Source organism: Sus scrofa, chromosome 13 (assembly GCF_054392235.1).
Source record: "Sus scrofa isolate SSC_HxYL_T2T_F1_AM1 chromosome 13, Sscrofa_HxYL_maternal_Yorkshire_Landrace_v2.0, whole genome shotgun sequence".
NCBI lineage: Eukaryota > Metazoa > Chordata > Mammalia > Artiodactyla > Suidae > Sus > Sus scrofa.
In genome coordinates this window covers 69,590,573-69,614,916 of record NC_139395.1, presented here as the reverse complement: position 1 = coordinate 69,614,916, position 24,344 = coordinate 69,590,573, and the positions used below count along the sequence as shown (strand labels likewise).

At 41.9% G+C, this 24,344-nt stretch overlaps 1 protein-coding gene and 1 long non-coding RNA gene across 3 annotated transcripts in view; both read left to right on the top strand.

Annotated features, from left to right (window-relative positions):
- PDZRN3 (PDZ domain containing ring finger 3) overlaps nucleotides 1-24,344 on the top strand; it is a 244,609-nt gene that overhangs the window by 122,154 nt on the left and 98,111 nt on the right. The gene's annotated exons all lie outside the window — the stretch shown is intronic.
- LOC146397393 (uncharacterized) lies at nucleotides 15,898-22,736 on the top strand. The gene is made up of 2 exons (XR_014823548.1): nucleotides 15,898-17,238; nucleotides 17,300-22,736. It is a non-coding gene; the product is annotated as an uncharacterized LOC146397393 (long non-coding RNA).

Here is a 24,344-nt window from a genome sequence, read left to right as displayed (position 1 = left end):
CAAATGAATCAGGCCTGGTGGAAGCAACAAATGGCTTTCTGTTGTTGCTGCTGCTTCTTTAAAGATAATCTGTTGTTTTCAAAACATTTGCAAGTATTGCTTTCAAGGAATGGGTGCAGGGAGGCTCTGGCCTCTGTTTTCCTCAGGTGGAAACATTTGCAGCAGTTTTTTTCCTTAGGAAAGAGCCACCCCAGGCCAGGACTCAAGGCAGGAAGTTGTCTGTTTGGTATTTACTCAGGCATCTTCTGGCAAGAATTGATTATTCAATCAGAGCTGAAAGTAGCTGCTTGCAGTTGATTAGATGGGGAGGCAAGAGGCTGTTTTTTTTCTTTTTAATCATTCAATGAATTTTATTATATTTATAGTTGTATAGACATCACCACAACCTAATTTGAGAACATTTCCATCCCAAATCCCCAATCTACCCCTCCCTCCTGCACACGTGTCCCCTTTGGTAACCATAAGTTTTTCAAAGTCTGTGAGTCTGTTCTGCAAATGAGTTCATTCGTAGCCTTTTCTTAGATTCCACATATAAATGATATCCTATGATGTTTGTCCTAAATTGTCTCTAACTTCACTTACTATGATAATTTCTACCGCCTATCCATGTTGCTGCAAATACCATTAATGCATTTTTTTTTTTTATGGACAAGTAACATCGAGAAGCCCCCTGCGCTGTAGATAGGAATGTAAATTTGTACAACTGCTATGGAAAACAGCATGGAGGTTCCTCAAGTAACTAAAAATAGAATCACCATATGATCCAGCAATCCCACTCCTGGGCATCTATCCGGAGAAAACCATGACTCAAAAGGATGCATGTCCATAGCAACAATATTCACAATAGCCAAGATATGCAAGCAACCTAAATATCTATCAGCAGAGGAATGGATAAAGAGGTGGTACATATATACAATAGAATATTAGCCATAAAAAGGCTTTTTTTTTTCCTCCTAAAAGCCTGAGACCTCAACTTTAAAATTAAATTCTGGTGTGACTCTTCCAAAGAGTTACTTCTGTCCTTCAGGGCTCAAAGCCTCATTCCTCAGTAAGTTAATAAATAGCAACAGATACCTCTTGGGGCTGTAGCACTGGGAGAGCCAAAAGGGACATTAGCCATCTTCTAGTTCAACTCCTTGGTTATCACCGAGGAGGAAACTAAGGCACACGTGATAGAGAAATCAGGGGACCTTCGCTGCAGAGGGCCTGTCCTCTGCCTTCCAGGGGCAGGGACCACCGCTGGGGTCTGTGTCCTGCTGTGTTCACTTCCAGAACCTAACCAAGCATCGGTCACGTGGTAGGTGTTCACTGAACATGTCATCCTTAGCATCCTGTCCCAGGATGGCTGGTTTCCAATGTGCCTATGAAGGCAAAGTCACTTCCTCATGTGGGCGTCTTGGAAAAATAAGAAAGGAAAAGTCAAACACATAAAAAATGTAAACAGCAGAGTAAGCCTGCCTGTTTTAAAAATTATTATTTATATCTTGCCTCCTTCCACAAAGGATTTGAGGCAGCTTATGAGCATTAAATGCCAATAATGGGGCCCTCACTAGGCACTCGGTGACTAATTGCCACATGCGGCTTACAGAGAACAAATGCTGAGAGGCTGGGGTAATTGTAGTTGTCTTAACTGCTAAAGAACGCTTGTCAGTCTGTCTGTATAAGCCATGGTCATAATATATAAATAGAACCTCACAGGGACACTGGAGGCGCTGTTGCCAGAGGCTTATTTATTTATTTTGTCTTTTGGAGGAGAAAGCCTTGCGCTTGTCTTCGGAAGTAGATGGGGAGAGAAAAAATATTTGTTCTAGAACTTATCAACTTTGTGTGCCATATGGTGTGCTTTCTCAAATCTCTTACACACAGCCCTTTATGCTTTACATTTGCAGAGCCGTTAAAAAGAAAGACCTTGCTTATATTTAGAATTAAAACTTAAAACAGGCCTTACCTGGGAGCCAGTTCCCTTCAAGTGACTGAAGGGTGGAAATTAGAGGCTTTCTTGTTTGTCTGTCTTAAGGATAGAGAACTTCGCTCTTAGATCGCCCCCTAGTGGTCCCACGGGTCATTGATGTCTCCTACAAAAGGAGCGGGCTGATCTGGTTGGTCCCCGTTGAAAGCACCACCTTCAGACTCAGAGGTGAGGTTGGCCATTGTGGTGACAGAATTTTGCACAGAGCAACTGGTTGGCTTTTCTTCTTTCATTCTTATGGTTTTCCCTTTATTTATGTGCTGCTGTCCCCTGAGTTCGAGAGATGATGCAAGGCTTTAAGGCTCTGATGACCAAGAGAGAGGGCCCTTTCTTGGCAGTTATTCTGTTCAGGGCTGCATGATGGCAAGTGACTGCAGCTCAGCTGGGGTGTCCAGCATTTCAGGGAAGAGAGGTTTTTTTTCAAGCAAACTTCTAATAGATAGCCACACACGTTGTTAAGAATGGGAAATGGGGCTGGCAGCAGCTGTTTTCATTACAGAATTTGTTAAAGTCTGAGTAATCATTGCTAATGCTTGAGCCCTCCCTCCCACATACAGTTGTAGAGATAGGTAAAGCTTCATTTAGAGCCATCTTTCCTTTGCCAAATGTTCACCTGCCGATAGTGATTTCTCATTTGGCTGATTTTAATTAAACCCAACATTATGAAACTCCATCACTTCTCTTAGTTGCTGATGTAATACAGTCTTGTTCATAAAAACATTGCAAAACCAAGAGTGAAAAGGTATCACCTGTTCTCTGATGAAGCAGAAAAAAAAAAGCTTTTACCCTTTTAGTTTATGCCATATTTGTGCTTTATGGTGTGGGTGTGAAAGTGTAAATAAGTGTGCTACAAAGTGATAAAAAAATTGAGTTCACACACACAGAGGTTTTATAAGGTATCATCTTTTTCCTGGGGCACTAGAGCCTGTTTTCACTTAGATGTTACCATAAACAGTATCCTTTGTTGTTAAATTTTTGGCCTCAGCACTTTTAATGGCTGTGTAATTTTCCATATATGGCTGTACTGTAATTTCCTTTGCATATTGCTATTGTCATTTTTACCATTATCAACAGTGCTGTGTTGAGGATTCTTCTTTATAAATACTTCTATCAATTTATATATTTTTCTTAAAAGTTTCACACCCTTATGGATATCTCACTGGCATGGTACTGGGGAGAACTGGTTTGCCACACAGGTACTATCTCTCTCTCTCTCTCTCTCTCTCTCTTTTTTTTTTTTTTTTTTTTTTTGCTTTTTACGGCCACACCTGCAGCATATTGATGTTCCCAGGCTGAGGGTTGAATTGGAGCTGTAGCCACGGGCCTACACCACAGCAACACGGGATCCAACCCGTATCTGCCACCTACAGCAACAGCTCATGGCAACGCTAGATCCCCAGCCGACTGAGTGAGATTAGGGATTGAACCCAAATCCTGATGGGTTCATTGCCCCTGCATCAGAACAGGAACTTTCCAACAGGTGCTATCTTTTCTCTGCCTTTTTGCTAGTACTGAGTCATTTTTAACCTTTGCTGTGGGATAAGTGAAAAACAGCCCCTCATTATTTAAATTAGTGCTTGTTTTACATCTAATTGGGTTGGACTTTTTTTCATGTATTTTTAGCCAGTTATATTTTCTCTTTGGTGCAAGGCTTGTTGCCTTCCCTGGGTTTGGGTTGGGATATTCATCTTTTATCTTCCTGGTGTAGAAAGCTTCATTTATGTAGACATAGCAACATTTGCATCTTTGTTACAAACATTTATCCCCATTTGGTTTGCCTTTTCCTGAGATGTGCCATAGATAGATAAATAGCCTTTAGTTAAGAAATTGTTTATTTAATAAATAATATATTAAAGAAATAAATAATACATAAGGGTTTCAAGCTTCAAAGAGTTGGTACATTTTGTAGCCTATCTTTCACAAGATGGGAAGTTTGAACATTCTGATATTTAGGCTGATAGGACTACTGTTTTATTTATTTATTTATTTTTCTGATCGGGTTAATCAAGGTCCTGAAGTTTTTGCCCTGGAGGTTTTTGTGTGATATTGTTGCTCCCCAGTACATCGTAGTTCAGGTCTAATAAAGCCAACAATAGCATGTCAGGCACAGTGAAGAAAGTTGCATGAAGTAAATTCCAAGACTTTTAATTCTGAGCCAAAGTCTGTGCCTTGAATCGTGAATCAGTCTATAACTTGAAGGGACTTGGATTTATTAAAAGCGGGCTTTCAGGGAGGGAATTCCTTCCAAAAGTGCCCAAAATGATTATTCACAGGAAACCAGGGACCTGAAATGGCATTGTGTATGAAAGTGTAGCGTAGCTCTTAATTAAGACAGCAAACCCTTGGCCTTGAGTTCTGTAATTGAATACTCTTTTATTCCGAACTCCCTCCCCAGGGTGTGGGGCTGTCTTGGAATAGGATTGGGATTTGGCTATAAATCAAAACCTTGGTAGACTGTCATTTCCAAAGAGCCAGGAGCACTTGATGGAGTTGATGCAAAAACTGTCCTTTTCATTTCACATGCGCAGTTCTGTAAGAACATGGTGGTTTGGGTTTTTTCCCATGCTTAACTTTGAAATAATTTCCCAGAGAGCCTTTTTGTGTATTCCTCCACCACACATATGGGTCAACCATGTTGTTAATTACTATCTGAATGATAATTTATACACATGCATGTAAGTGACACTAACACTTTATCTCTCTCTATAAAATCTAATGACTTCCATGAGTATAGACTTACTTAATACTGAGTGTTACGCTTTGGAGATGGGGAAAGTGGTTTATGGTTCCAGTGAATGGTTGAGTCAGAGCATTACTTCATTTCTTGAAAATGAAGCACTCAGAAGATGGAGTGATTATAAACTGTAATCACTCACCAATAATGAATTGGCAGAAGCAGCCCTAGTTCATATCGCCTGCCCAAGGAAGGGTGTTCACAGGCGCCCCAGGCCTGAATTGTGTCCACTAGTGTGGCTCAGGTGTTGACTCCAGAAAACATAACATTCTCTGTTTGGAACCAGGAGAGTTGTCATGGAGATGGAAATCTTCCTGGTACCATAAAAACTCTGCTTGTCATCTGACTTGAGCCCCGTTATTTGCACAGGTGGTTCTCCTAGCTGAGAAGGGCTGGGTCAAAACAAATCTGCTCTTCCTGAATGGCGCCTTTATGTGTCCAAAAGAATATGTTTCCTTTCTTTAGCCCCTCCATTAATGACGCATTATCAGCTAATTAAATCACATGCAAATTTTATATGAATTCCTTTGTTACACAACCCTAGCTAACTAACCCCGTATTCTTAGGCATTTAACTATATCACTTTTAATTAATGGTGAGAATGAGGGCTATTGGGTGGTCATCTGGAAAGAAGAATAATGGCGCCATGAAAGACAGACATACATACGCAGCCAACAGTGTAATATCAATTTCCATCGAAAAAAAGAGGATTATTGTAAATAATGCTGCCATGAACATCGGGGTGCACATATCTTTTTGATGTATGAATAAATGAACATCTAGCATGGACCTCGTCATGACTTTAGAAGACAGTATTTGCATTTCTCATGTCCCTGGAAAAGGAATAACACAGCTGGGATTTCTGTTTCACTGAGTTATGCTTCAGAGGGAGAGGTTGTCTCTGTAATACAAAAACGTATCTGTCCGAACTCTCTCCCTCCTTGCCTTGCCTTCTTGCCTGTGTGTCAGAGAGCACAACCTGATCTGAGTATAAATTTTGTATGAAAGCTTTAATTGTAGGTTTTTAATTTCAGCCTGTGATGCCTTTCTGCCCCACAGAAGTTCAAAGCTTTTTGACCAAGTTTCTCAAGTCTCATCCAGGGTTGCACTGAGACCGTTAAGTTCAGACACAGTAAATGCTGTGTTATATTTTTGGAAATGTGTTCTGTCATTTGAGACCTTCCAAAGTGCATGGAGAAAAGCATTACATGATGTCCCCTATAATCAAAAACTACCAAACCAAGCAAAAGAAGGAGTTTTCATTGTTAGCTGGTGAGGAGAAGACAACAATGGCAGTGATATTTAGAATAAAGTGTTATGGATAAATGATTCATTTAAAATGAAGAAATGGCTCTTTTGGTTTCTTCTCCAAGTCTGGTATTTAAACTATGAAATCATACTTCCTTGAGGTTTAAAAATAAAGAATTATCCATGTGTAATGTTAGGCATTGGTTATGCATTCCCAGATGTTTAACGTGTAAATGGAACTCACATCAGATTTATGACCTCAGTAGAATCTTCAAGATAAATAATGGGCCCCTGGAACATTTGCTTGTAAAAGTAGCACCTATTTAAAAAAAAAATTGAAGGAACCATTAAAATAAGCCTAGATTTAGCCTATGAAGGAAATGCAGCTATGGAACACTTGTTTGGTTGCTTTTAATAAGACTAAGTTGCCAGAGTTTTTCATGATGATATTTTATGTTTATAATAAAATGTTACTGTTTCAAAGTTGAGATCAAGAAAGCACTGAGGTAAAAACTGCCTTATCTAAAAAATGACAGAACAACTAGCTCTGGTAGTATCATCTTCTCTGATCATTGATATCCATATGCCCATCCTTAATAACCCAAAAGTACAGCTGTGTTTTTGTATCTGTCTCTTTTGGACATAGTAAGAGTTTTTGTTTTTGTTTTCTTTTTTCTTGATTGAAAGAGGATTGAAATGACTGTCCTTAAGGAAGTGTTGTAGGTAAAACATTGGCATAGTTCTGCCAGAAGGTGGCGCTCTGGCACCACACCTCTGCATCCTTTCTTTCTATGAAAGAGGGATAAACCACGCTCCAGGATTTTCTGTAAGACACCACACAGCTTATCTTTAGAGATACCTGCATCCCTGAGGTATTTCCTTTCCATCTGACCACTCCTTGACCGAGCCGCTTTCTCTGTTGCTCTACATTGAAAGTTACCATTTCTTATGCTTTCCTGGTTTCATGATGCCTGTTCTAGAACATAACATAGCACAGAATAGGGACTCTGATCAAGCAGCCTCATATATGAAGGCAGAGGGGAGAGGATACTACTAAAAGCACATTCATAAAGGCGAACATTAAATAGAATTGATTATTGAAGAAAATAATTTTACTTGTTAGTGGTCTAAACTTAGCAAACACTAAGCATCTTCTTTTTCTCTTCTCAGATCCATCTGACAGTCTCACTCTTTTGGGAAGCCATTTATTTAGACACTAAAGAACACCATTATGGAAATGAAATCTTCTCTACAAAAACCTATCATTTGGGCTGCAACCAAGTTGTAATTTTGACTGAAAACATAGTAATTACCCCAGACAAAAGGTTTTGCGCTTGATTCCATGCATTCACGAGCCAAGTGAATCAAGATGCCTGTGCAATAGCCCCTGACCTGCTCTCCTGGTGCCTGCTGCCGTGTTTTCCTCTTTGCTTAATAGTTCATCTCTCAGAAAAGGGTCTTGTTTAATCTAAAAGCCAGAGACAATTCTAGGAGCTCCATTTACTGATGGCTTGTTTTACAGTTTAGAGGACAGTGTCACCCACCTAGTTCCCACCAAATATGAAACCAGAGGCTCAGTTTTAGCACGGCTTCTTTTGGACACCCTGTGAGCCTAGGGGGCCTTCACTCTTTCCAGTTTAGTTGTTTCTCTCTATGTAGTAGGGGCCAATCTGGTATGTGTTGAATGAATGGTTGCTAGTTTAGAAGAAGAGAGACTGGGCATGGAGGAAGTGATTAAGAGTCTTCTACAGCCTTCAGGGTGAACAGTGATGATGGCTTACATGGGGAAATGTGGAGAAATTGAGACAGGATAGAGGTACCCTGTTTGTTTGTTTGTTTAATAGTTGGTGATGTTTGTTTTATTGTTCATAAGAATTATCCATGAGCATGTTGCTGTGTAATTTCTTTTAAACTCATGACTTCATGTAAATGGCTCCAACAATATTTTTAATGAATTCTCTATTAGGCTAATATCCATCTGACTTAATTATATCAGCCTTTCCTCAAATATCTTGTATACATACATTTTTAATGTCCTTGACTCTCATTTGAAAATCAAGACATAGAACTAGTACTGGCGAGAGCTTAGGCATCCTCTCTTTTGGAGGCAGATGGCATAGATCCTAGAAACAAACAAGAGAAACCTATTTAGTAAGAGTAAATGGGGCCTTAAGTAGAGGGCTTCATCTTTTTAAAAAAAAAAAATTTATTAGGAGTTCCCTTTGTAGCTCAGCGGTAACAAATCCGACCAGTATCCATGAGGACGCGGGTTCGATCCCTGGCCTCCCTCAGTTGGTTAAGGGTCCTGCATTGCTGTGAGCTGTGGTAGAAGTTGCAGACAGCTCGGATCTTGCCTTGCTGTGGCCACAGCAAGGGCTGGCAGCTACAGCTTTGATTTGACCCCTAGTCTGAGAATTTCCACATGCCATGGGTGTGGCCCTAAAAAGACCAAAAAAAAAAAAATTATAGTTTATTTACAATATTCTGTCAATTTCTGCTATACAGCAAAGCGACCCAGTTATACATCTATATACATTCTTTTCCTCACATTATCCTCCATCATGTTCCATTACAAGTGACTAGATATAATTCCCTGTGCTATACAGCAGGATCTCATTGCTTAGCCACTCCAAATGCAGTAGTTTACATCTACTAACCCCAGACTCCCAGTCGATCCCACTCCCTTCCTCCCTATCCCCCTTGGCAACCACAGGTCTGTTCTCCATGTCCATGAGTTTATCATCTTTAAAATCCACTTCCAGTTGAGAATGGAAAGGACTTGGAAAGGACCCTTAGCTCAGAACAGGAATGGGCACGACTTTAATCAGAGGTGGAAATCATGTGGAGAAATGAGTTCGGTTATTAAGAGCCCTGCCGAAAACCAAGGCGACTGTGGGTCTGTGTTTGGATTTTGCAACCGTAATCAGGCTCATGAAGTCATAGCAAAATTTCAGCAAGAGTCTGTAATGATAACATGTCCAAATAGTTCCAAGGATTACAGGGTTTCTGAATCACCTGACTCGACCTTGATAGGAAAAGGAAAGGGAAGGTGGCAATCACAAAGAATGTATGATGCCACGCTTGTTCATGAGAAATTTTGAGTCCGTCTTGGGGGACCAGATTTGCAAGGAAGAGGCCAAGTGCAACCCAATAAAACAGGGAAAGAAATGGCATCGCTTAAAATGAGCAGAGGAGTTGATTGAGAGATTCACAAGGGCTTCTGTAGGTATATGGGGCATCATGAAGAAATCAGAGCATTAAGGCAGACAGGTTTAGAGAGAACAGGAGGAGGTGTGGCTATGGTGGACAAAGGCAGAAATGGCCTGGAATATTTATTAGGTGGTTTAACCGGGGTGACCCAGCTTGGGTGGAGGTGGAAACTGGCATGTGAGCCGGGCTGGGGTTTGTTAGATGCCACAATAAAAGGATGAGAAGCTCGTTCTTAATCCTGTCTACAAGGAACCATTGTCAGGATGGAAGAGTCTGTTAAGGGCTGTGTTTTAGAAGGATTACTCCCACGGTGAAGCCGATGGAGACTGGAGCCGTGGCGATTAACGCGCTGCAGTCCTAGTAATTCAGCTCAGAGATAGTCAGGGACCAACGTGGAATGGATTTCACCACAGGTGGAAATGGGGAGGGGAAGGAAAGAAGTTAAAAAGGCCACGTTCAAGTTCAGTCTTAAACAGCAGACTTTGAAAACAGCTAAGACTTCCCTTAGTATTGTTTGTAACCCCACCCCATCCTGCAGTGACTGGGTTTTTCCAAACATTAAAAGAAATCTCTGACAAGTAATGACAGTAACAACAACCACACCATAATGTTAGCTAACATCCATCCAGCTTTCTGTGTGGCTGTCTCTTTCTAGGCACTGAACTGAATTAAGTCATTTAATCATCACAACAACCTGGTGGTAGGTATTGTCATGATCCTCATTTTATAGGCAAGGAAGTTATGGCATGGAAGGTTCTGTAATTTGCACAAAAAGATGCAGCCAATAGGTAGCAAATCCAGGTGTGATCCAGGAATCCTCTCCAGACCCCCTACTTCCTCTTGCAATTCAATAGGAGGTCTCTTTGCCCTTCATCTCCTGCCCCATCCCTGAGGCATGGGCATTTTGGAGGATGTCAGTTGGATGCCATGGTGTTGAAATTTTAGTGGTTTCTTACCATCTACAGAGTCATTAGAATTAGGATATTTCTGGAAAATCCAGTATTTAGTCATTCATACCTAGAGCACCTACCCCCAAGCCGTACATTAATAGTAGTAGATGCCTCTGAGATGTGTAAGGCAAGGTGTTGGTGTGAGGACTCAGCAGGGAGCCTGTGACTGCAGATCACATCTGAGAGCCTGGGAGGATGGTGGCTCGTAGTCAGCCTCCAGGTGTGGACGCTGTAACCTGTGGCCATGCGTGTTGCCAGCATCATCTCAGGCAGCATGAGCTGTGTAGGTCCATGCCTTGGTCATGGTCATGGGTGATTCCCTAAGCACACTCTGGAGGTTCTGAAGGCAACCCCATGAGGTCAGGGACCAACAAGTCTTTTCCACAGTTCTGTGCCAGTGCCCAGGACCTGCTGTGTGTTGAAGAGGGTAAGGCATCAAGCATGCCATTGGCGGTTACTAAAGGGGTCTAGGAAATTCAGTCACATGCTTACTGAGCATAAGAACAAGGCCTGTGACCATGAGTCCCTTCTCTGTGATGTTGCTGAGAGTGGCCTGATTGCATCTTCTCCACCTCAGCCAAGGACAGGGCAGGATTTCCATGCTATCGGGATGCACAGCTTTCACATCAGAAAACAACAGCGAGTGTAGCCAGTGAGTCACACGGCTACTGTCTGGCCCACCAGGTTGTGTTGTGAAAGAGTCAGCTTGTTAAATTGGGTCATCACAGATTTGGAGCGTTTTGCCCACCCCCTTTCTGCTACTGGCATGAGACTTAGGTTCCTGTTGATAGCAAGTCATTCATTTTTTTGGTGTAGCAGTTAGGAAAAGGCACTCAAATATGTACTCTCCCATTTTTCCAACATCTAGGTGGTGGTGGTGGTAATGGTTAAATTTTGGGTGAGAACCATGTTGGAACTTTTGTGTTCTCCATGGATACCTAGATGCTGGGAGTAATTCTGGAACAGCTGCCCTTACAGAGCTAAGCCCAGATACAAAATGAGGGTCTTTTCAAGTTTGGTTACATATGGAGTCAGCCATTGATGGACCCTAAAGAAGGAAGGAGTAGTGGCAGGGGGATGGAGAAAGGGGACAGGTCTGGGAGGTACAGATGACTCTAAACAACAGGGTTTTGGGCTGCATGTGTCCATTCATATGTAAGTTTTTTATTTTTTATTTTTTACTTTATTATTTTGTCTTTCTAGGGCCACAGTCATGGCCTATGGAAATTCCAGGCTAGGGGTTCAATCAGATCTACAGCTGCTGGCCTACACCACAGCCACAGCAACACAGGATCTGAGCCATGTCTGCGACCTACACCACAGCTCACAACGCTGGATACTTAACCCATAGATCGAGGCCAGGGATTGAACCCACATCCTCATGGATACTAGTTGGGTTTGTTACTGCTTAACCACAATAGGAACTCCTATTTTTTAATAAATACAATTGGCCCTCCTTATCTGCAGGTTGAACCAGACAGGGAACATGTATTAGGTTTACACTCTGTGGTTGGTGGAATCCATGGGAATGGAATCTACAGATCTGGAGGGCTGACCATGGACCTGGGGCATTTGTAGGTTTGTCATCCAAGATGAGACTTGGAAGCCATCCCCTGCAGATACCAAGAGGCAACTGTATTCTCAAAGGGAGTGACCACATCTGAAAAGTGAGGGGAAACAAGGTGATTTTTGTGTGTCTGTATAGGACAAAGGCACAAACCCTGAACCCCTGGCCTTACCCTCTCCAAGGGAACTTCAGAAGCATCAGGTCACTCCCTGGAGGAGAGGAAAGAGTTAAACCATAAACTCTTAGATGTTGTTGTCTCTGAGCCTGTAGCTCAGCATCTCTCCAGATCCTGATACCCTTACAAGTCTCTTCAGAAATTAGCCTAGCACACCTAGGTCACTTCTCCCTCCCTGGAGGATGGGAGGTTTGTGGGTCTTGATGTGCTCAGCAAATGTTTGAGCTCTCATTATGTGCCTGGCACAGTGCTAAGCTTAGAAGGTGCTATGCCCTGCCTGGAGGTGATTTTTCTTTCCTTCTTCATATTCCTAAGATATTCCTGGGGGCAAATTAGTCCCCATGTGATGTCACCATTGTTAAATTCTCCATGGTGTACCTAAAACAATGTTAACAATGAGTTGATAATTGTTGGTGATGAGTGCATAGGGTTTCATTACTAGCTCTTCTTCTATACATGTTTCAAGTTTTCTATAATAAAAAATAGTTTTTGTAACATCTTTAGTCATCCTCTAACTCTTGAGCCTTTTGGATTTTGCATTTTCTTAAATCAAGATGCACCTGTAGTATCAGAAATGATAACGAGACTTTTGCTTAGAAAAGTCACTGAGCATACAAAATTCTGATCATTCAGCTTAAAGATGAATTTTCAGGTATTTCTTCACTGTTCATAAATACACCAAGAAAGGCAGGACCAAAATCTTACAGCAGCAGTTTCAGCATTTACTTAACAGTCTTTCTGTCAAAAGTTACCACTTCCCAAACATACTTTTTTTTCTTTTGAGTGTAAAAGCAAACAGAACAAGGAAGCAAATGTTTCTGAATAGCCATGTTTAAATTAATCATATGCTTCCTAAAGGAAGCAAAATAAACAAGCTTCTAACTCAAACGCTTTCTGGTGGCTACCCAATTATTTCTAAGCTTGGAAAATAAGGCCCAGAGTGTATAATAGTCACATTGTAACACTGTAGTCACCATATATTTACTTCATTTGTGACCCGCATCAATACACTTGTGAATCTTAAAACCCTACCAATTGCTTCACCCATACATTCATGAGTCTGTTGTGTCTTAAGGCAGATGTGGGGGAGGGGAAGGGAAAACGGTGTCCTTGCTTAGTTTCCTTCAATAAACTTGGTAATATTCACTGAGTTATTGATTATGCAGTAAAACTTCATTACTGCATGCTAATTTGTGGGAAAGATTGGCCATTTAATAAGTTGAAGAAAAATATTTTTTAGGTGTCAGATTCTTGGGTTTGAGCCTAAGTTTTTACCAACTGTAAAAAAAGGCATCTTTGCATGTTGAAAAAATTTGAATATGGGCAGGTGTTAGGTGAAATTAAGGAATTACTGTTGATTGTGTTGGGTGTGATAATGGCATGGCAGGTTTTTTTAAAAAAATATTCTTTATTTAAAGATCACCTTACATAGTATTTATGTGTGAAATGACATGTTCTCAGAGATTTGTGTTCAAAGAGCACAGGAAATTTTTTAAAATGGGGGAGTGAGGGGTAGATAAAACAAGAGTAGCAAAAAGTTGATATTTGTTTAAATTGTGTGTTGGATACATGGGGATTAATGAGTTAACTCTCTCCAATTTTTCATGTATGTTTGGAGATTTCCACAATAAAAATATTAATAACAAAATGAAGGAAAACATAAACAGAAAAATCAGAATAATGTTTACCCTGAGAATAAGTAGGGAAATTGGGTTGGAACCCTCAAGAAGCACCTACAGTTTGGACAGTGTTATTAAACTGAATGGTGGGGACATGGCTATCACGGCTATTTAATTTACCGTACTTTGTACTGCTTACACTGTGTGGGGGCATGTTATTTAGTATGTATTATACGTTCCTTTTTTTTTTTTTTTTCTGGCCACACCCATGGCATATGGAAATTCCAAGGCTGGGGATTAAACTCCAGCCTCAGTGGCAACCCAAGCCACTGTAGAAACGGTGCTGGATTCTTAACCTACTGTGCCACAGCAGGAACTCCAGAATTCCATATTTTAAATGAAGCTCATCTATATGGAACAGTTTTGTTTTCTCAAATACCTGCCTTCACTGTGACTTGGTAAAAGTCTTTAAGACTGTAGGTATTTTGGTGGATCAACAGTCCTTACAATTAACACATCAATTAAAAGCAGGTATACGGTGCTGGAATTCTTGGGAGGGGGCAGAACAGGGGTATTTGATCATGTAAAAAATGGCTTTTGTACCAGCTGTGGGTTTCTGTCTGAATTGGGCAGCTTTCCTTAAAGCCACAACGGTTCTTAAAAAGCACAAAAGCAATCTGACCTTTTAAAAGTGTACAAAAACCAACTTAGGTTAAAATATGGCACAAATGGTCCCATCTACAAAGCAGAAGCAGACTCACAGACCTGGAGAACACACTTGTGGTTGCCAAGGGGAGACATGTAGGGAGTGGGATGGATTGGGAGTTTGGGGTTAGTAGATGCAAACTATTGCATTTAGAGTGGATAAGCAGTGAGGGCCTACTGTATGGCACAGGGAATGACATCTCTTCTCCTGGGGTGAACCATGATGGAAAAGAACATTTAAAAAAATGTGTATATATGTATGACTGTGTCACTTTGCTGTATAGCAGAAAGTGACACAACATTGTAGATCAACTATACTTCAAAAAAACTTTTTTTTAGTTCATGATAGCCTTTGGAGTTGCTTTTGTTGTTGTGGTTGCCAATACTTTCCTAGAAGTCCACCTTGTTACATATAACAGCTCTCTGCCTGAAGAAGTAAGTGTAAATCAGCCCAAGAGAAGTCCATTCCCATGTGTGCATTGCGTTGTTGTATGTAATAGGAGGAAAAAACGATCAGAAACATCTTGAATGCCCATCAGCAACAGGATGGTTAAATAACTATGGAGTCAAAAATAATGAGACAGATACATGTGCACTAACGGGAAAATCTCGAAAACATTCTAATGAGAGAATAAAGGAAGTTAAAAAATACTACACAATGTTGTAATGGCATTTATGGAAAGAAACATACCTACCACACAATATAGATCTCAAAGTAGCAAGATCTGGGAGGGTATATCCAGGCAGATGACAGAGGTTACCTCTTGGAAAAGGAGATTATCAGAGGAATTTTAGCTGTATCAGGCATGCTTTGCGTTTTTTTACAAGCATATATATTTGTCTATTGTGTAGTTATGTAAAAGGCATGCCACTTGGTAAGTACCTCTCAATGTTGAAAAAATTTCTTCAGTAAATCATTTTGTAAAGTGATTTTCTTTGTCTTATTTGTTTTTTAATACTGGATTTTTGTCTATTTGGGTTTTGAAAAGTAGGCTCTAAATTGTGACATGTTAAGAAACCAGAAGTCATGTTCTTCCTTTAAAAAAAATGTTAACACTCTTTAGATGTTGCCTTTCAGCATTGAATGGTGCATGGAACTAAGTAAATAAATGAGGTTACCTAAGTATTCCTAAAATAGTGCAGAAGAAAAAGGTCATGGACTGGCAAAGATTACTTTATAAATTAAGCTTCTTAAAGAAGCTAAAGAATTATGTCCAAAACCAACAGCTCTTAAATATTCCATTTCAATAATATAATTCATATGTAGTTGCCATGAAACTTTTTTGCACATTTTATTTCATAGGTTATAAGTATTTCCCTTGATAAGTGTTCCATGAGGTATTTAAGTTCCTTTATTGCTGTTTTGGATGAGAGCAAATGACCTTGCATAAGGAAGACATAGATTTCTTTCACACCTCTTCCCAGGAGTCCAGGAATAGTTTCACATAATTGTGTCAGATCTGTCCTGCCCTGAGCTTCATAGGTAACCAAGGAAAGTGCATTATTTTAGAGAATGATTAGATTTGGACATCTGGTCAAACTTAGTTTTCTTAGAAGTAATACTGGAAATAATGAAAACAGCCTTTTACTCTTTAATTCTCTGATTTCATCTTTCTTTTATGGTAAAAAAAAATCCTGAATTTAAAGTATTAACATAAAGTACTGTAGTGGCCAGTGAAGAAGGATTATATTGGTTAGGATTCTTTGGAATACCTGTGTCAGAAGCCCAGCCCAAATTGGCCATAGCAGTAAACAAAACAAAAAACAGATGGCAGTTCATCAGCTCAGGCTGTGGAAAAATACAAGCATATCTAGCCTTCAGCTCAGCTAGTGCCAGCCATTCCAGTCTTATCATCCAACATGGAGCTTTTTCTATTTCTTAGCTGTGCCTAACTCTGTTGACTTCATTTTGGGCCAGGTTTTTTCCCACAGGTGGGAAAAGTGGCCCCTGAGCACCTCCAGGATTGATCCTCTCAGCACAGTATCCCCGGAATAAAAGCAAGTTCTTTCCTTGATAATGCCGATAAAAATCTTAGGGCACTTTCTCAGTGGCCCAGATTAAGTCATGTGCCATCCTGTAACCAGTCACTGATACCAAAGATTTGTAGCACTCTGATTGGCCAGGCCTGAGGCACATGCTCATTATTGGAACTACTGATGGAGTCAACTTTAGGTGAACCATGTGGAGAGAAGAATGGATAGTTGTCAAAGGGGAAATCAGAAGCTGTTACCCAGATTAGATATGGGCAGGCAGAAAGAGATGTGCATTTCAGAGCTATTAGGTCCTGTGGGCTTTATCTTTTTCTACAAGGGGGCTCATATTCTTCATGCATGCGTGTGTGTGTGTGTGTGTGTGTGTACAAACACAGACACATACACACATGTCCTCATCATCTACTAGGGTGCTGCTATTGAGTGATGTTATGCTCTGTCATGTGTTATACTACACCAGGTTTGGAAATGCTTTTGAGAAGGTACTTGACCTTCCGTGGTACAGCTTCAGGGTCATGTGCTCCATGTATATGAGGTCACAAGTGCTGTCACTATCTTTCCTTCCAGTTTTCTTCGGTCAGGGACAAGGGAATTCTCCCGTGTCACATCTGCATTTCCATGAGGCTTTTCAGAAAGGCAGGTAGCACATTAGATTGTGAGCGATCTCGGGCATCACACAGGCATTGATACCCAACCTGGGCTTTAGGAAGTCTTGAAGTCCAGTATAGAGGTCCCTCTGGGGCCAGGAAAAAGGTATAAAGTAAGAAGGGAAAGGCACGGAGATGGGGACCCCAGACATATCCTGCCCCATCCCCTTCGATTTTCTCTTCTGTAAAATTTTGCACAAGAAGATTTTCCCAAAATTAAGTAAAGAAGAAAAGGAAATGCTTATTCGTATGGAGGCCCAGAAAGGCCAGGTGTCTTGCTAAAGTGTAGGGATCAAGAGCCTCAGGAACACCCTACCTCCTGAGTGCTCTTTTTTTAAATTGCTTGTATGTATCTTTTTTCAGTTGAAGTATAGTTAGTTTCCAGTGTTGTAGTAGTTTCAAGTGTAGAGCAAAGTGATTCAGTTATATGTGTGTGTGTGTATTCAGTTTCATATAAATAACCTATAGCGGTAAAGAATATAGGTTATTTATATGAAACTGAATATATGAACATATATATGTGTGTATGTATATATATATATATATATATATTTGGTTTTTTTTTTGTGTGTGTGTGTATATATATATATATATATTCTTTTTCAGATTCTTCTCCACTGTAGGTTATTACAAGAGATGTATATATATGTAGTTCCCTGTACTATACAGTAGATCCCTGTTGTTTACCTGTGTTATACATGGTAGTATGTATATGTGAGTTCCAAACTCCTAATTTATCTCCTTCCTGCCCTTTCCCTTTTGGTAACCATAAGTTTGTATTCTATGTCTGTGAGTCTATTTCTGGTGTGTAAATAAGTTCATTTGTATCATTTTCAGTGTCAAGTGCTCTCTTTTTAAGTCCACATGGTCTTTTCTACTTGATCTAAGCTCCTGTGAGGAGCCCTTTCTATCACCTCTGCAGTCCCAGGTCACCAAGAGCATAGCCATACATATGGGCGCTCGGTGAGTATCCTACACTTGTGCTCTGGACACTTGGTAAATGTCACATTTTCCAGAGCGTGATTACACAAGGGTTGTAAACACACGTGCCTCCTACAGCCCAAGAGGCACAAGACAAGAGGGGGTGAGGGGTGTACTATGGGGGGTTTGTGGGCACAGAAGCCACTGCCCAAAGCCAGCTGGTTATAGCCAGGAGGAGATGTAAGCCAGCCGCTGCCGGTACTTCTAGGCTTTTGCAAGAGAAAGAGAAAACTATGCTTTTCTGGTGAAATATATTGACCGTTTAGTGTTGGAAACCAATTAAAAAATTTCAGAGACCCCTTGAAACTGGCGTAGGGGCCTGATAAGGCCTGGGACAGGGATTCAAGGATTCGTGCATATGAGAAACACCAGCTGAAGGTTTCTTCACTGCAGCCTTTAAGATGGCTCTGTGCAGTGGTATGAGTGTATTTCTTTAGTGGGGAGGGGTCTGGGGGAATGCAGATGGGTGCCCAGCTTCATGTGCTGCTAGAGCTGCAGAGCATTGTGAGGGACGCTTGGCCCACTGGACCTCTCTGGTCCAGTCCAGAACCTTCCACAAGAGGTTATTCTTTTGTTCTTCCCAGTGATTGGGAAGTCTCCTCATCTGAATTAGGAACCCCCCTTCTCTCATGACCTCACCCTCGCAGTTCAAAATCTGTTGGAGCAACTACTGCAAAGCCCAACCAGCAGTATAAATTGCATCACCAGGGAGAAGAGGCTCTGAGAAGCGAGTTTATGATGGGGGGGAGCCAGCTCAGACCCAGACCCAGGCGAGGGGTCAAAGGCATTCAGACATCACCATTCCCCTCCTTGCTGCTTGTTCCATGGAGGAGACTGGGAAAGGGGCCCCTGGTGAACCCTCAACTCATTTATAGGCTAATTTTAGTGCAGCCCCCAGAGTAGGGAATAACCTGGGCTGCAGGAATTCTTCCTAAGTCCCCTGGAGAGCGTTTTACCACATGAAAATACGAGTTTCAGTAACCTGAGCAGGAGCCCTCCTGGTGCAGGTGCTTAAGCAGCCTGCCTGCCAAGAGGCCAGGGTCATCCTGTGTGAGCATGAGCTGAACCAGGCTGTTGGGAATCGCAGCCACCTCCTTGAGCTTTCCTGGAGTTTGCTGAACTTCCGGTGAACTTGGAAAGTTTGCCTGGCAAGTTTTTACTGACTCCTGATACTGCAGTTTCAGTCTTAGAGGGACAGGGAAAGAGGGGTCCTGTGGTTTAAGGACTATGGTAGGCACACTTGCCTCTGGCCGGGGGGTCCTCAGGCACTGTTTCCTTTGTCAGTCAGCTGGGCCAGGTCACGTGGCTGCCTTTAAAGTTCAAGGGATCAGAGACCAGAGGCTGCTGCCTGCATTCCTCATGCATTTCAGCAGGACTGGAATCTGCAGTGGCTTGTCTGCCAAAGAACCAGGCCTTCACTAGAAAGGTCATTTTGGTCTGAATGTACCATACCCTAACATCAGCCTCTCCCCCCTTCAGTGGGATGTCCTGCTAATTCAGTAGTAAAGAAGAATCACCCCAAATCCCCCAGTTTTTGCCAACTCTGCTCACATTTGATTTTATGACTAGAGAACCGGTGCAGAAAAATACCTCTGATTTTCCTTTGGTGCCAATATGGCAGCAAGGGTTTCACCCACACCTACCACTCTGGAAGATATGGGTGCCAATGGCAAAAGAAGTGAGAACCAGTCTACCAATGAGTGAGAGCAGAGGAGCTGAGAACCTTGGGGATGTTCTGGTTGTACATAAAAAATGGATCCTAACCAAGTCAGGGATCTCTCCCCTGGATGGTTGGAGGGTCCTGGGATTCTGTGCACAGTGGTAAGAGCCGGTCCCAAGATGGAACAGGCCCCCTTGTGTAGGAGGCTCTCCCTTTGAACCCGAGGGAGGAAAGCCGGCTCTGCAGCTAATGCATCCTCAGGGAGGTATGCTGGGCCATGAAGATGAAATTAGTGGTTTGGAAAATAATGTCTTTAAGCTTCTGCACGGCAGTAGTGCCAATTAAAGTCAGTTCATCAAAGCATTTTTAGTCAGTCCATAGGTTCACATATGAAGAGGTGTGATTATGAGTAATGTGGCTGATTCCACAAGCTGCTCATGACATTGGCTCATTACCTTATAATCACATTTGTGGCTTCAGGTACACGGGAAACAGCCTGAACCACAGCCACCTCGTGTGCCTGTAGGAATATTGGTAACTGCCCCTGAGCCCAGCGAGGAAAACCTTAGGAATTGTATTTACAACCTCAGGTAGTATGTTCAGTCTTCTGTACAACTCCACCAAAGTCCTCTTACCTCCCAGAACTGAGTGGGGTAGAGGGTTTTGTTCAGTAGAAGTTGAGTATCTTCTCTGGGCTGGAGGCTGGGGATACAGTGATAAAAGCTGCATTAGCCTCATAATTTACAGGGACCCATGCAAAATGACAATGTAGGACCTCATTATTCAAAAAAAGCAGGGGGAAAAATGCCATTAAAACAATAAAATATAAAACTTTTTCTTTTCTTCCATGGTTTCTCTGTCCACCTGTCATGTTTTGATTTGCTGTTTAATGCCAAGCTCTCTCAGATATGGAGCTACTCACAGGCAAGTGCAGTGCAGACCCTTACAGACCCTTACCGGCTTCCAGGGCCCCGCCCTGCAGCATGGCACACACACAGCCTCCAGCTCCTGGGTCCCCTGCCTGCCAGTCACCTGCACGGTGCACTGTGTCTCTGCCAGGGAAAGAAGTTGAGTGAGATAACTCCCCGTTGCATGGGCCTGCAGCCCTAATCCACAGCTGATGGGCAAGGCTCCAGACTATTACAACCAATAGGCCAGGATGTGCTTGGCCCATCAAACATATTATGGAATGGCCAACCTGGGGCAGAGACTGCCATGCCCTGCCCTACCCCAAGATGCTCCAGGTACACACACCTGACTCCACCCCTCCCCTTGCCCGTTCCCAACGGAGGACAAGGTCAGCAGCAGAGGCAGAGGAGAAAGCCAGGCAGGGCTGTGGGATGGCTCATGAGCCAGATCTCCATGCTCCGGGTTCGCACTCTGTTGTCCCATCAGATTTCACTTACAGATTGCATATTCAAAGATAAAAACATGGAAAATTTCAAGACAGTGGCCACAGGGTATGAAGCTCCAAGCACAGGACCTGTCTGAGTGCATGAAGCCAGCCTTACAGGAGAAGAGAAAGACAGGAATACATCCAACCCCACCACCTCCCTTCCAATGCATATAATTTCTACTGAGGTAAGAAAGAAACAAGGAAGCCAGGGCAAAGAAAGGCCAAGACGATGACAGACTTTTAGTGATGGTAGGCAGGTGGCCTCTTGGATAAGGAGCCATTGAATCCAGCTATGAAAGGCAGTAGTCAAAGGAAGAGTGGGGAAGAAGGTTGTTCTCAGCAGAGAAAACAGCATGTGCAAAGCTCCTGAGGCCAGAAAAACACTTGGCTTGTTGTCAAAAATGAAAGCAAATGTTGAGGCTGGGGCTTGAGGACTAACATGGAGCCAGCATGGGAGAAGCTGGGATAGACTGCTGAAGGTACCTGGGGACAGAATAAGTTTTGTTCTTCATGGCCCTTTTTTTTTTTTTCTTAAATAGTACCTGTGTATTTTTACATGTCATATTCTTGAGTTAATTCCTGCCTGAAAGGCTCAGCTTTTTCACCCCAAGGAGACCTTTGAGAGAAAAGACAAGGTTTTAGTTTGTTTCCTTCAAAGGGGGATTTCGTTTCATAGCTGGAACACCCGTCAGCATGTTTGACAATTAATCTAGAAATCAAACCACACTTTGTACTTTTCATTTGCCCCCATGAACTATAAAAGCCCATCACGACTGTATTGAAAAGAGCTTATCTAAAATTGGGGGAAATCAGCCTTCAGTAGATATCCAACATGGCTTTTTCAGCACCCTGCTATCAGCTAAGATCCTGGGATTCTCATTAGATGATGTTTCCGGGAGCCTGGCCCTGTTGTGAAAGGGTCTCAAAGGTGAATGTTTTAATTGGTGAGCAGTGAAATGCCTCCCTTTTGGCAGAGAGAGAGAGCCATTGTTAGGAATGTCACATTGTTTCCCCCAAACTGTCTGCACTTATTGCAAACAATGACACAAATTATTCCACTTACACTAGAGCCGTTTTTGGACATTTGGCAAATTCAAGATTCTGAATGTTTTGGTCACTTAATGGGGGCGGAGGCCATATTTGCTCCAGATTTGCCACAAAAAAGGGGGGGGGGGACATTTCTTTTCAGCCAGAGAAGAAAGCTTGAGTGTCACCAGAGAGCAGAGCTCTGAAATGGCCCGGGACAGTCTCAGCAGTAATTAGTTAGGATCAGGTAATTGTGACATTTTCATCTTGTGGATTATAATGAATTGATTAGTCCACCTCGCAGAAAACACAGAAAAGGAAGACAGCCCTCCTCCTCCTCCTGGGAGTTGTAGAGAGAAAGTATAAAATGACAATTTAGGTTCCTCTGCTGCGTTTTATGATTGGAGTACTTATTGTATTGGTGTTGTTTTCCCAGTGGTTAAAAGAAAAAGCAATTTTTTTTCTTTTTAAGGAAGAACATAACCTTCTAATAATAAGACAGAATTAAATACTATGTAAATTTAATTAAAAACAATTTTTTTTAAAAAAAGTGCTATAAATATCAAAATCGGAAACTGTCACCCAGGAAACATTCTGTAGAGAGACTAAAGTTGTTGGGGAAAAAAGTACAGTATAAAAGTCAATGGCCACCCACTTTTAACTAGACAAGGCAGATTTAGTTTATAATAGACTTAAGACAATTTCTTAGGTTTATTTATTCACATCTTTCCGTCAAAATATCTAGTTTGTCTGATAGGAAATAAAATTTTAGACCTTTGACATGTCTGATGATCAGGCTTAGATGTTACCTATGCCAGTGTGCTTCTGGCAACTTCACAAATAACCACAAAACAAAATACCTTCCATCTCTGACCCCTAGCTGAGCCATGAGAAAACTTTCATGGACTGGATAAATTAAATGCGTGCCTTTTTCTTTCTGTTCTTATTGTGGCAAAAAATAACACCATTTCAACCATTTTTAAATGTCTAATTCAGCAGCATTAATTCTACTCACTAATGTTGTACAACTAAGCTCATTCTGTTTCCCAGTCTCATTAAGAAACTCTGTAACCACTAAGTAAATGGGTAGCTTTTTTGTTGGGTGTTTTAATAGGAGTTGTAGGGGGAGGAATGATCTTTCATCTGACCCCTCCCCCCCTAGCCCCCCAGTCTGGGAGTACCTTGCCAGCTCTAAAGCCTTGGAAATTCCCATCTGTATACTGGTGCCTGGATTATCATCCGCCCCCTCACATCCATGGGCTCCTGCAAGCCATAGAATTCAGAGTTATTGCCCATCAGCGTCAGATTCAAGCTGTTGACCTAAAAGCAAGCCATTCCCAGCCACCAGCATCTCCCAGAGCCCACCGGCTGGTAATGTGCTTATTATTTTTCTGTTGCCCTCACCACCCGTGTCTGCCCTTGCAGTGTGCTGTTTCCCAGCTTCCTGCCAGCCTGATCCACTTACCTTCTGCTGATGAAGATAAAGTTTTTTTGCACAAAAGCTGCCCAGCCACATCCCATGCCATGTGTTGCAAGGGCATGGGTAATCGCTTTAAAATTCACTTAAAGAAATTGGAAACAGTGAGTCATGTGCAATCATTGCCAGACATGTTGTTAATTACTTGATAGTGATGCTACACGGGCTGCCTTTTGGTTGTAATTATAGGTTTTTATCATCCTTGCCTGTAAGTTTTTCCAAATTTCTTTCTAAAGATTACAAGTGGAGACGGGTAGGTTAGCACACATCAGATAAATGCAAATTTCCCTGAAATTGACTTCACTTATTTAATTGTCATCCTTTGCATGCTGGCTGTGTTTCCTTGAGTGCCTTTATTTATTTATTTATTTGTTTGTTTGTTGTTTTTTTGCCTTTTCTAGGGCCACTCCTGCAGCATATGGAGGTTCCCAGGCTAGGGGTCAAATCGGAGCTGTAGCCGCCGGCCTACACCACAGCCACAGCAATGTGGGATCCGAGCTGCGTCTGCAACCTACACCACAGCTCACAGCAACACTGGATCCTTAACCCACTGAGCAAGGCCAGGGATCGAACCTGCAACCTCATGGTTCCTAGTCGGATTCGTTAACCACTGCACCACGACAGGAACTCCCTTGAGTGCCTGCCTTTAAAAAAACCATTTTTCATGGTCTTATAGCTTAAAATGAACAAATATTTCCTGCTACTAGTAAGTTTGGACTTGACCAAGCTCTCATTCAGGAAGTTGTTGAAAGATTAAAATATTACCACCTAGCCTAAAATTAGAGCTTAATTCTTTGTGAGGCAGTCAAACTGCATTTGACTTTGATGCTGCCGAGCATTTAGCAGCCAAAGAGTGGTAGGAAAAGTACTTCTCCTAGAAGGAATCTGAGTGAGGAGCATTATCAGAACCCCAGAAAAATCCTTCTGTCATCCATTTAAATTCCTTAAGGGTCTCATTCTGTAAAGAGGTAAAAAGAGTTTTAGGAAG